At 45.1% G+C, this 13,499-nt stretch overlaps 1 long non-coding RNA gene across 9 annotated transcripts; it reads right to left on the bottom strand.

Annotated features, from left to right (window-relative positions):
• Positions 1 to 6,107: 6,107 nt before the first annotated feature.
• LOC127918114 (uncharacterized) lies at positions 6,108 to 8,156 on the bottom strand. Of its 9 annotated transcripts, none has more exons than XR_008098874.1 (4): positions 7,646 to 8,156; positions 7,460 to 7,521; positions 6,721 to 7,154; positions 6,108 to 6,534 (listed from the first exon to the last, which is right to left on the bottom strand). It is a non-coding gene; the product is annotated as an uncharacterized LOC127918114 (long non-coding RNA). The 9 variants fall into 9 exon arrangements; XR_008098868.1 differs by lacking the exon at positions 7,646 to 8,156 and adding an exon at positions 7,218 to 7,279 and having other exon boundaries at positions 7,460 to 7,574; XR_008098865.1 differs by lacking the exon at positions 7,460 to 7,521 and having other exon boundaries at positions 7,584 to 8,156.
• Between the last annotated feature and the right edge of the window lie 5,343 nt (positions 8,157 to 13,499).

Raw genomic sequence — 13,499 nt, 5'->3', positions numbered from 1 at the left:
AGTATATATATCTATAGTCTGTAGTGTTAGTAATCAGTATATATATCTATAGTTGTAATCAGTATATATATCTAAGTCAGTATATCAGTATATATATCTATAGTGTTAGTAATCAGTATATATATCTATAGTGTTAGTAATCAGTATATATATCTATAGTGTTAGTGTTAGTAATCAGTATATATCTATAGTGTTGTAATCAGTATATATATCTATATTCTATAGTGTGTTAGTAATCAGTATATATATCTATACTGTAGTGTTAGTAATCAGTATATATATCTATAGTGTGTATATATATCTATAGTTAATAATCAGTATATATATCTATAGTCTATAGTGTTAGTAATCAGTATATATATCTATAGTCTGTAGTGTTAGTAATCAGTATATATATCTATAGTCTGTAGTGTTAGTAATCAGTATATATATCTATAGTCTATAGTGTTAGTAATCAGTATATATATCTATAGTCTGTAGTGTTAGTAATCAGTATATATATATATCTATAGTCTGTAGTGTTAGTAATCAGTATATATATCTATAGTGTTAGTAATCAGTATATATATCTATAGTCTATAGTGTTAGTAATCAGTATATATATCTATACGTGTTAGTAATCAGTATATATATATCTATAGTCTGTAGTGTTAGTAATCAGTATATATATCTATAGTCTATAGTGTTAGTAATCAGTATATATCTATAGTCTATAGTGTTAGTAATCAGTATATATATCTATAGTCTGTAGTGTTAGTAATCAGTATATATATCTATAGTCTGTAGTGTTAGTAATCAGTATATATATCTATAGTCTGTAGTGTTAGTAATCAGTATATATATCTATAGTCTGTAGTGTTAGTAAATCAGTATATATATCTATAGTCTATAGTGTTAGTAATCAGTATATATATCTATAGTCTATAGTGTTAGTAATCAGTATATATATCTATAGTGTTAGTAATGTTAGTAATAGTCTGTAGTGTTATATCTATATCTATAGTGTTAGTAATCAGTATATATATAGTCTATAGTCTGTAGTGTTAGTAATCAGTATATATATCTATAGTCTATAGTGTTAGTAATCAGTATATATATCTATAGTCTGTAGTGTTAGTAATCAGTATATATATCTATAGTCTGTAGTGTTAGTAATCAGTATATATAACTATAGTCTATAGTGTTAGTAATCAGTATGTATATCTATAGTCTGGTAGTGTTGTAATCAGGTGTGTGTGTGATCTAGTAGTGTATAGTGTTAGTAATCAGTATATATATCTATAGTGTGTGTAATGTGTGTATATCTATAGTCTGTAGTGTTAGTAATCAGTGTATATATCTAGTCTGTAGTGTTAGTAATCAGTATATATATATCTATAGTGTTAGTAATGTATATATATCTATAGTCTATAGTGTTAGTAATCAGTATATATATCTATAGTCTGTAGTGTTAGTGTGATCAGTATATATATCTATAGTGTTAGTAATCAGTATATATATCTGTAGTCTGTAGTGTTAGTAATCAGTATATATATCTATAGTGTGTGTTAGTAATCAGTATATGATGTATAGTGTGTGTGTTAGTAATCAGTATATATATCTATAGTCTGTCTGTTAGTAATCAGTATATATCTATAGTCTGTAGTGTGTGTCAGTATGATGGTGTGTCTGTGTGACTGTAATGTGTATATGATGTATGTCTGTGTAGAATGGTATATATATGTGATAGTGTGTGTGTTAGTGATCTGTGTATATGTGATAGTGTGTGTAATCAGTGATATATATCTATAGTCTGTGATGGTGTGTGTCTGTGATGGTATCTATAGTGTGTAATCAGTGATGGTGTGTGTTGTAATCAGTATATATATCTATAGTGTGTGTTAGTGATCAGTATATATGATCTATAGTGTTACTGTGTCAGTATATGATATCTATAGTCTGTAGTGTTAGTAATCTGTGTATATATGCTGTAGTCTGTAGTGTTAATAATCAGTGTATATATCTGAGTCTGTAGTGTTAGTAATCAGTGTATATATGTGATAGTGTAGTGTTGTAATCAGTGTGTATATGATATGTCTGTGTGTGTGTGATGGTGTGTGTCTGTGTGATGGTGTGTGTGTGTCTGTGATGGTGTGTGTGATGGTGTGTGTGATGTGTGTGTCTGTAGTGTGTGTGTGACTGTGATGGTGTGTAGTGACAGTGATGTATGTGAGTCTGTGTGTGTGTGATGGTGTGTGTGATGACAGTGTGTGTGTGATTTGTGTGTGTGTGATGGTGTGTGTGTGAGATGTGTGTGTGATCTGTGTGCTGGTGACTGTGTGTGTGTCTATGGTGTGTGTGTGTGATGGTGTTGTGTCTATGGTGTGTGTGTCCCCGATGGTGTGTGTCTGTGTGTCTGTCCTGTGTGTGTGTGTGATGGTGTGTGTCTGTGATGGTGTGTCTGTGTGATGGTGTGTGTGTCTATGGTCTGTGTGTGTGTGGGTGTGTGTATCTGATGGTCTGTGTGTGTGATCAGTGTGTGTGTGTGATGGTCTGTGTGTTCTGGTGTGTGTCCTGTGATGGTGTGTCTGTTAGTGTGTGATCAGTGTGTGTGTGTGATGGTGTGTGTGTGAATCAGTGTGACTGTGACTGTGGTCCCTGTAGTGATGGTGTGTGTCCCTGTGATGTGTGTGTGTCTGTGTGATGGTGTGTGTCTGTGTGATGGTCTGTGTGTGTGATCAGTGTGTGTGTGTGATGGTGTGTGTCTGTGTGATGGTGTTCTGTGTGTGTGGTGTGTGTGTGTGTGATGGTCTGTGTGTGTGATGGTGTGTCTGTGTGATGGTGTGTGTGTGTGTGATCAGTGTGACTGTCTGATGGTCTGTGTCTGTGACTGTGATGGTGTGTGTCTGTGTGACTGTGATGTGTGTGTGATCTGTGATGGTGTCCCTGTCTGTGTGTTGTGATGGTGTGTGTATCTGATGGTGTGTAATGTGATGGTGTGTGTCTGTGAGTGTTAGTAATCAGTGATGGTGTGTGTGTGTGATGGTGTGTGTCTGTCTGATGGTCTGTGTGTGTGATGGTGTGTATATCTATGGTGTGTCTGTTGTGTGTGTGTGGTCTGTGTGTGTGATGGTGTGTATATGTGTGTCAGTGCGTGGTATGTAGTGTGATGGTGTGTGTGTGTGATCAGTGTGTGTGTCTGATGGTGTGTGTGTGTGATGGTCAGTGTGTCTGTGTGATGGTGTGTGTGTGTTAGTAATGGTGTATGTGTATGTGTGCTGTCTGTGATGGTGTGTGTGTGTGTGATGGTGTGTGTTCTGTGTGTCTGTGTGATGTGTGTGTGTGTGATGGTAACTGTGTGTGTTCATTTAGAACACAGCAGGTCAGTGTGAGAACATCAGTGTGATTGTCCTGGATGGTGTATGTTGTTGGTGTGTGTGTGAATGTACAATCTGACTGTGTGTGTGTGTGTGTGTGTGTGTGTGTGTCAGTGTGTGGAGTGTGTGTGTGTGTGTGTGTGTGTGTGTGTGTGTTTTGACCTCTGAGTCTGTGTGAACAGGTTAACCTGGAGTTAACCTCCCTCCTCTCTGTTCAAAGTAGTCCCAAAATTATCACAGCAGGTGTTGTGTCCACACACTCTCCTCTCTGTTGTGTCCCTCCCTCCCTCAGCACACGACACACTCTGTTCTGGAATCCTGAAGCAGCCCTCCTCTCTGACTGGATTCTGTCTGATTATAATGTGTGTGTGTGACTGTGTGTCCCTGGTGTGTCTGTGATGGTGTGTGTCTGTGATGGTGTGTGTCTGTGATCCCTGTGTGACTGTGTGTCTGTGATGGTGTGTGTCTGTGATGGGTGTGTGTCTGTGTTCTGTGACTGTGTGTCTGTGATGGGGTGTGTCTGTGATGTATCTGTTGTGACTGTGTGTCTGTGATGGTCTGTTCTGTCTCCTCCCTCCCTGGTGTGTCAGCCTGTATGGTGTGTGTGTGATGGTGTGTCTGTGATGGTGTGTGTGTGTCCCCTCCTCTCTGTGGTGTGTGTGTGTGATGGTGTGTGTGTGTGATGGTGTGTGTGTGATGGTGTGTGTGTGATGGTGATGGTGTGTGTGTGTGATGTGTTGTGTGTGTGATGGTCTGTGTGTGATGGTGTCCCTCCTCATCTGTGTGTGATGCCAATGTCCCTGTTGTTGCTGTGTCTGTGTGGTCCCTCCCTCCCTCCCCTCCCTCACCTGTTCAGTGTATCCTGTGTCCTGATGGTGTGTTCTGTCTCCTGTGTAAATGACAGATCAAGAGGAATACTTTGGTGTTTAATTTGCAAAACTGACAAACGGGGAGAGAGACTGTTCTGTCCCTTCTCTCCCCTCCCTCCTCTCTGTTCTGTCTCCTCCTCTCTGTTGTGTCCCTCTTCCCTCCTCTCTGTTCTGTCCCTCCTCCTCTCTCTCTGTTCTGTCCCTCCCTCTGTTCTCCTCTCCCTCCCTCCCCTGTTCTGTCCCTCCTCTCTGTTCTGTCCCTCCCTCCCTCCCTCTCTCCCTCCCTGTCCTCCTCTCCTCCCTCCTCTCTCTGTTCCCCCTCCCCTCCTAGTATCCTCTCTGTTCTGTCCCTCCCTCCCTCCCCTCCCTCTCTGTTCTGTCCCTCCCTCCTCTCTGTTCTGTCCTCTAGTCTCTGTTCTGTCCCTCTCCCTCCCTCCTCCTCTCTGTTCTGTCCCTCTCCCTCCCTCTCTGTTCTGTCCCTCCCTCCTCCTCTCTGTTCTGTCCCTCCCTCCCTCCCTGTTCTGTCCCTCCTCCCTCCTCTCTGTTCTGTCCTTCCTCCCTCCTCTCTGTTCTGTCCCTCCCTCCCTCCCTCTGTTGTCCCTCCTCTCTCTGTTCTGTCCCTCCCTCCCTCCCTCCTCCCTCTGTTCTGTCCCTCCTCCCTCCTCTCTGTTCTGTCCTCCCCTCCCCTCCTCTCTGTTCTGTCTGTCCCTCCCCCTCCCTCCTCACTCTGTTCTGTCCCTCCCTAGTCCCTCTGTTCTGTTCTGCCCTCCTCTGTTCTGTCCCTCCTCCCTCCTCTCTGTTCTGTCCCTCCCTCCCTCCCTCCTCTCTGTTCTGTCCCTCCTGTCCCTCCCTCCCTCCCTCTGTCCTCCTCCCTCCTCCCTCTCCTCTGTTCTGTCCCTCCCCCCCTCCCTCCTCTGTTCTGTTCTCCCCCTCCTCCCCCTCCTCTCCCTGTTCTGTATCTGTTGTTGCTGCTGTCTCTGTTCTGTCCCTCCCCCCTCCCTCCTCTCTGTTCAGCTGTTCAATGTATCTGTTGTTGCTCTGTCTCTGTTCTGTCCCTTCCCTCCTCTCTGTTCAGCCAATAGTAGCTGTTGTTGCTGCTGTTCTGTCTCCCTCCCTCCTCTCTGTTCTGTCTCCTCCCTCCTCTCACCTGTTCAGCCAATAGTATCTGTTGTTGCTGCTGTCTCTGTTCTGTCTCCTCCCTCCTCTCCTCTCTGTTCCCAATCCTGCTGTTCTGTCCCTCCCTCCTCCCCTCTCCTCTCTCAGTTCTGTCTGCTGTCTCTGTTCTGTCTCCTCCCTCCCTGTTCCCCTGCTCTGTTCTGTCCCTCCCTCCTCTCCCTCCCAATAGTATCTGTTGTTGTCCTCTTCCTCCTCCCTCCCTCCCTCTCTGTTCCCTCCTCCCTCCCTCCTCTCTGTTCTGTCCCTCCCTCCCTCCTTCTGTTCCTCCCTCCCCCTCCCTCCTCTCTGTTCTGTCCCTCCCTCCCTCCTCTCTGTTCTGTCCCTCCCTCCTCTCCCTGTTCCTGTTCTGTCCCTCCCTCCCTCCTCTCTGTTCTGTCCCTCCCTCCCTCCTCTATCTGTTCTGTCTCCCCTCCCTCCCTCCTGTCTCTGTCCCTCCCTCCCTCCCTCTGTTCAGCCAATGTTCTGTCTGCCTCCTCCTCTCCCTGTTCAGCCAATAATAGTATCTGTTGTTGCTGCTGTCTCTCCTCCCTCCCTCTCCCTCCCAATCCTGCTGTCTCTGTTCTGTCTCCTCCCTCCCTGTTCAGCCAATAGTATCTGTTGTTGCTGTGTCTCTGTTCTGTCTCCTCCCTCCTCTCACCTGTTCAGCCAAATAGTATCTGTTGTTGCTGCTGTCTCTGTTCTGTCTCCTCCTCCTCTCACCTGTTCAGCCAATAGTATCTGTTGTTGCTGCTGTCTCTGTTCTGTCTCCTCCCTCCTCTCACCTGTTCAGCCAATAGTATCTGTTGTTGCTGCTGTCTCTGTTCTGTCTCCTCCCTCCTCTCACCTGTTCAGCCAATAGTATCTGTTGTTGCTGCTGTCTCTGTTCTGTCTCCTCCCTCCTCTCACCTGTTCAGCCAATAGTATCTGTTGTTGCTGCTGTCTCTGTTCTGTCTCCTCCCTCCTCTCACCTGTTCAGCCAATAGTATCTGTTGTTGCTGCTGTCTCTGTTCTGTCTCCTCCCTCCTCTCACCTGTTCAGCCAATAGTATCTGTTGTTGCTGCTGTCTCTGTTCTGTCTCCTCCCTCCTCTCACCTGTTCAGCCAATAGTATCTGTTGTTGCTGCTGTCTCTGTTCTGTCTCCTCCCTCCTCTCACCTGTTCAGCCAATAGTATCTGTTGTTGCTGCTGTCTCTGTTCTGTCTCCTCCCATCTCTCACCTGTTCAGCCAATAGTAGCTGTTGTTGCTGCTGTCTCTGTTCTGTCTCCTCCCTCCTCTCACCTGTTCAGCCAATAGTATCTGTTGTTGCTGCTGTCTCTGTTCTGTCTCCTCCCATCTCTCACCTGTTCAGCCAATAGTAGCTGTTGTTGCTGCTGTCTCTGTTCTGTCTCCTCCCTCCTCTCACCTGTTCAGCCAATAGTATCTGTTGTTGCTGCTGTCTCTGTTCTGTCTCCTCCCTCCTCTCACCTGTTCAGCCAATAGTATCTGTTGTTGCTGCTGTCTCTGTTCTGTCTCCTCCCTCCTCTCACCTGTTCAGCCAATAGTATCTGTTGTTGCTGCTGTCTCTGTTCTGTCTCCTCCCTCCTCTCACCTGTTCAGCCAATAGTATCTGTTGTTGCTGCTGTCTCTGTTCTGTCTCCTCCCTCCTCTCACCTGTTCAGCCAATAGTATCTGTTGTTGCTGCTGTCTCTGTTCTGTCTCCTCCCTCCTCTCACCTGTTCAGCCAATAGTATCTGTTGTTGCTGCTGTCTCTGTTCTGTCTCCTCCCTCCTCTCACCTGTTCAGCCAATAGTATCTGTTGTTGCTGCTGTCTCTGTTCTGTCTCCTCCCCTCCTCTCACCTGTTCAGCCAATAGTATCTGTTGTTGCTGCTGTCTCTGTTCTGTCTCCTCCCTCCTCTCACCTGTTCAGCCAATAGTATCTGTTGTTGCTGCTGTCTCTGTTCTGTCTCCTCCTCCCTCCTCTCACCTGTTCAGCCAATAGTATCTGTTGTTGCTGCTGTCTCTGTTCTGTCTCCTCCCTCCTCTCACCTGTTCAGCCAATAGTAGCTGCTGTCTCTGTTCTGTCTCCTCCCTCCTCTCACCTGTTCAGCCAATAGTATCTGTTGTTGCTGCTGTCTCTGTTCTGTCTCCTCCCTCCTCTCACCTGTTCAGCCAATAGTATCTGTTGTTGCTGCTGTCTCTGTTCTGTCTCCTCCCTTCTCTCACCTGTTCAGCCAATAGTAGCTGTTGTTGCTGCTGTCTCTGTTCTGTCTCCTCCCTCCTCTCACCTGTTCAGCCAATAGTATCTGTTGTTGCTGCTGTCTCTGTTCTGTCTCCTCCCTCCTCTCACCTGTTCAGCCAATAGTATCTGTTGTTGCTGCTGTCTCTGTTCTGTCTCCTCCCTCCTCTCACCTGTTCAGCCAATAGTATCTGTTGTTGCTGCTGTCTCTGTTCTGTCTCCTCCCTCCTCTCACCTGTTCAGCCAATAGTAGCTGTTGTTGCTGCTGTCTCTGTTCTGTCTCCTCCCTCCTCTCACCTGTTCAGCCAATAGTATCTGTTGTTGCTGCTGTCTCTGTTCTCTCAGTAGCTGTTGTTTCTGTTGTTCCATCATGTGGAGCTGAACTCTCTTCTCCTGCTCCATCACCATCATCTGTTTCATAATGGCCGCCTGCTGCTGGTTGCCCAGGTAACCGGGAGGGGCCCCTGCGCCCTGATTGGGCCCCGCGCCCGAGGCCACACCCCCGGCAGGGTGAGGGGGAGGGACAGCACCGGGCTGCCGTGACATTCCCACCACACCTTGTTCCTAAAGAGAGAGAGAGGGAGGGAGGGAGGGAGATCAGTGAGTTTTTATTGGTGGGATAATCAATCAATCAGCTGGTCAAGCAATCAAATCAACGAGTAAACGCTGGTGTGGCGCTTTTCACAGAGAATTCAGCTGAAGACAGAAGTAACCAGCTACTTTAAAACCTACAATACAATGACAGATTAATTATCCCAGGAACCTGTGTAAAGGATTATCCCAGGAAGCCCGTGTAAACAGACACAGCAGGATACACTATATATACAGCAGTGTGTGGACACCCCTTCAAAGGAGTGGATTCGGCAATTTCAGCCACACCAGTTGCTGACAGGTGTATACAATTGAGCACACCGCCATGCAATCTCCATAGACAAACATTGGCAGTAGAATGGCCTTACTGAAGAGCTCGAGTGACTTTCAACGTGGCACCGTCATAGGATGCTAGCTAACCCCTCACTCTCATCCCCACCCAGTGCAGTATGGGTAGTCCTAGCCCACCCTGAGTCCTCTCATCCCCTCCCAGTGCAGTATGGGTAGTCCTAGCCCACCCTGAGTCCTCTCATCCCCTCCCAGTGCAGTATGGGTAGTCCTAGCCCACCCTGAGTCCTCTCATCCCCTCCCAGTGCAGTATGGGTAGTCCTAGCCCACCCTGAGTCCTCTCATCCCCTCCCAGTGCAGTATGGGTAGTCCTAGCCCACCCTGAGTCCTCTCATCCCCTCCCAGTGCAGTATGGGTAGTCCTAGCCCACCCTGAGTCCTCTCATCCCCTCCCAGTGCAGTATGGGTAGTCCTAGCCCACCTGAGTCCTCTCATCCCCTCTGAGTGCAGTATGGGTAGCCCACCCTGAGTCTCTCATCCCCTCCCAGTGCAGTATGGGTATGTGCATACATTACACCCTCATTAGCATATAAAGAGCTGAGTCTTCCTCCACTTAGCCGCATGCTAATCTGTAAAAGGATGAAACAGCACTCTGGAACACCATTATACCCCCAACTGACCAATTAGTGCAGAGCCCGCTCAGGAATCTATTACAGGTTCATTCAGTACATTGTTTGGGGACAGAACGCCCATCATTCACCACTGCTTGGTGTCAACAACGGACTAGAATGAATGGGGTTTTATTTACTGTTGTTTTAAGAAAGAATTCACCACTGAAAGAAAGAATGAAAGAAAGAAAGAAAAAGAAAGAAAGAAAGAAAGAAAGAAAAAGAAAGAAAGAAAGAAAGAAAGAAAGAAAGAAAGAAAGAAAGAAAGAAAGAAAGAAAGAAAGGACGGACGGACGGACGGACGGACGGACAGACAGACAGACAGACAGACAGAGAGACAGACAGAGAGACAGACAGAGAGACAGACAGAGACAGAGAGAGAGAGAGGAGACCAAAATGTCAGAACCGGACAAGAACCTGACACCCTCAGCACACAGCGGGACAAACACCTGCCTGGAGGTGACAGCATTCCCTCCCACATATGCCCCCCTAGGCACAACTATGACAACATAACCAACAAAAACGGGTCACAACTCCTGCAGCTCTGTCGCACGCTGGGTATGTACATAGTCAACGGTAGGCTTCGAGGGGACTCCTATGGTAGGTACACCTATAGCTCATCTCTTGGCAGTAGTACTGTAGACTACTTTATCACTGACCTCAACCCAGAATCTCTCAGAGCGTTCACAGTCAGTCCACTAACACCCCTATCAGACCACAGCAAAATCACAGTCTACTTAAACAGAGCAATACTCAATCATGAGGCATCAAAGCCAAAGGAACTGAGTAACATTAAGAAATGCTATAGGTGGAAGGAATGCAGTTTGGAAACCTACCAAAAAACAATTAGGCAACAACAAATTCAATCCCTTTTAGACAATTTCCACTGTAATAGTGAAGGTGTAAACTTGGCAGTATAAAATCTTAACAGTATATTTGACCTCTCAGCTTCCCTATCAAATCTAAAAATCTCAAATAGAAAACCGAAGAAAATGAACAACAATGACAAATGGTTTGATGAAGAATGCAAAAATCTAAAAAGAAATTGAGAAACCTGTCAACCAAAAACATAGAGACCCGGAAAACCTGAGTCTACGCCTTCACTATGGTGAATCACTAAAACAATACAGAAATACACTACGGAAAAGAAGGAACAGCATGTCAGAAATCAGCTCAATGCAATTGAAGAATCCATAGACTCTAACCACTTCTGGGAAAATTGGAAAACACTAAACAAACAACAACACGAAGAATTATCTATCCAAAATGGAGATGTATGGGTAAACCACTTCTCCAATCTTTTTGGCTCTATAACAAAGAATAAAGAGCCAAAACATATACATGATCAAATACAGATCTTAGAATCAACTATTAAAGACGACCAGAACCCACTGGATTCTCCAATTACCTTGAATGAGCTACAGGACAAAATAAAAACCCTCCAACCCAAAAAGGCCTGTGGTATCGATGGTATCCTCAATGAAATTATCAAATATACAGACAACAAATTTCAATTGGCTATACTAAAACTCTTTAACATCATCCTTAGCTCTGGCATCTTCCCCCATATTTGGAACCAAGGACTGATCACCCCAATCCACAAAAGTGGAGACAAATTTCCAAAACAGTAACCTTGGGAAAATCCTCTGCATTATCATTAACAGCAGACTCGTATATTTCCTCAGTGAAAACAATATACTCAGCAAATGTTAAATTGTCTTATTACGAAATAACCGTACAACAGACCATGTATTCACCCTGCACACCTAATTGAATAACCGAAACGAAGGCAAAGTCTTCTCATGCTTTGTTGATTTCAATAAAGCTTTTGACTCAATTTGGCATGAGGGTCTGCTATACAAACTGATGGAAAGTGGTGTTGGGGGTAAAACATACGACATTATAAAATCCATGTACACAAACAACAAGTGTGCAGTTAAAGTAGGCAAAAAAGACACATTTCTTCACACAGGGTCGTGGGGTGAGACAGGGATGCAGCTTAAGCCCCACCCTCTTCAACATATATATCAACGAATTGGCGCGGGCACTAGAAAAGTCTGCAGCACCCGGCCTCACCCTACTAGAATCCAAAGTCAAATGTCTACTGTTTGCTGATGATCTGGTGCTTCTGTCACCAACCAAGGAAGGCCTACAGCAGCATCTAGATATTCTGCACAGATTCTGTCAGACCTGGGCCCTGACAGTAAATCTCAGTAAGACCAAAATAATGGTGTTCCAAAAAAAGGTCCAGTCACCAGGACCACAAATACAAATTCTATCTAGACACTGTTGCCCAAGAGCACACAAAAACTATACATACCTTGGCCTAAACATCAGCGCCACAGGTAACTTCCACAAAGCTGTGAACGATCTGAGAGACAAGGCAAGAAGGGCATTCTATGCCATCAAAAGGAACATAAAATTCAACATACCAATTAGGATTTGGCTAAAAATACTTGAATCAGTCATAGAGCCCATTGCCCTTTATGGTTGTGAGGTCTGGGGTCCGCTCACCAACCAAGACTTCACAAAATGGGACAAACACCAAATTGAGACTCTGCATGCAGAATTCTGCAAAAATATCCTCCGTGTACAACGTAAAACACCAAATAATGCATGCAGAGCAGAATTAGGCCGATACCCACTAATTATCAACATCCAGAAAAGAGCCATTAAATTATACAACCACCTAAAAGGAAGCGATTCCCAAACCTTCCATAACAAAGCCATCACCTACAGAGAGATGAACCTGGAGAAGAGTCCCCTAAGCAAGCTGGTCCTGGGGCTCTGTTCACAAACACAAACACACCCTACAGAGCCCCAGGACAGCAGCACAATTAGACCCAACCAAATCATGAGAAAACAAAAAGATAATTACTTCACACACAGGAAATAATTTACCAAAAAAACAGAGCAAACTAGAATGCTATTTGGCCCTAAACAGAGAGTACACAGCGGCAGAATACCTGACCACTGTGACTGACCCAAACTTAAGGAAAGCTTTGACTATGTACAGACTCAGTGAGCATAGCCTTGCTATTGAGAAAGGCCGCCATAGGCAGACATGGCTCTCAAGAGAAGACAGGCTATGTGCTCACTGCCCACAAAATGAGGTGGAAACTGAGTTGCACTTCCTAACCTCCTGCCCAATGTATGACCATATTAGAGATACATATTTCCCTCAGATTACACAGACCCACAAAGAATTCGAAAACAAATCCAATTTTGATAAACTCCCATATCTACTGGGTGAAATTCCACAGTGTGCATCACAGCAGCAAGATTTGTGACCTGTTGCCACGAGAAAAGGGCAACCAGTGAAGAACAAACACCATTGTAAATACAACCCATATCTATGCTTATTTATTTTATCTTGTGTCCTTTAACATTGTTACAACACTGTATATATATATATAATATGACATTTGTAATATCTTTATTGTTTTGAAACTTCTGTGTGTGTAATGTTTACTGTTAATTTTTATTGTTTATTTCACTTTGTATATTATCTACCTCACTTGCTTTGGCTTAATAAAGCCAATAAAGCCCTTGAATTTAATTTAATTGAATTGAATTGAATTGAGAGAGAGAGAGAGAGAGAGAGAGAGAGAGAGAGAGAGAGAGACAGAGAGAGAGAGAGAGAGAGAGAGAGAGAGAGAGAGAGAGAGAGAGAGAGAGAGAGAGAGAGAGAGAGAGAGAGAGCATCAGAGAGAGAAGAGAGAGAGATCAGAGAGAGAGAGAGAGATCAGAGAGAGAGAGAGAGGACAGAGAGAGAGGGACAGAGAGAGACAGAGGAGGGACAGAGAGAGGGGACAGAGAGAGAGGGGACAGAGAGAGAGAGAGAGAGCATCAGAGAGAGAGCATCAGAGAGAGAGCATCAGAGAGAGAGAGAGAGAGAGGGGGGGGGGGGACAGAGAGAGAGGGGACAGAGAGAGAGAGGGAGAGAGAGAGGACAGAGACAGAGAGACAGAAAGAGACAGAAAGAGACAGAGAGGGGGACAGAGAGAGAGGGAGGACAGAGAGAGAGAGGGAGAGAGAGAGGACAGAGAGAGAGAGACAGAAAGAGACAGAAAGAGACAGAGAGGGGGACAGAGAGAGAGAGAGAGAAGGACAGAGAGAGAGAGCGGGTCAGAGAGAGGGACAGAGAGAGAGAGAGAGCGGGTCAGAGAGAGGGACAGAGAGAGAGAGAGCGGGTCAGAGAGAGGGGCAGAAAGAGGGAGAGAATATGGAGGGAGAGATAAAAGATGTTAAGAGGAGTGATGGAAACCTAAAAGAGAGAGAGAAACAGAGGGATGGAGGGATAAAAGAGAGAGAGAAGGACAGACTCCTCCCAGTAAGACAGCTAGACCAGGTCGAT

This window comes from Oncorhynchus keta, unplaced genomic scaffold (genome assembly GCF_023373465.1).
Source record: "Oncorhynchus keta strain PuntledgeMale-10-30-2019 unplaced genomic scaffold, Oket_V2 Un_contig_1320_pilon_pilon, whole genome shotgun sequence".
In the NCBI taxonomy this organism is placed as follows: domain Eukaryota; kingdom Metazoa; phylum Chordata; class Actinopteri; order Salmoniformes; family Salmonidae; genus Oncorhynchus; species Oncorhynchus keta.
This window is presented reverse-complemented; position numbering and strand designations above follow the sequence as displayed.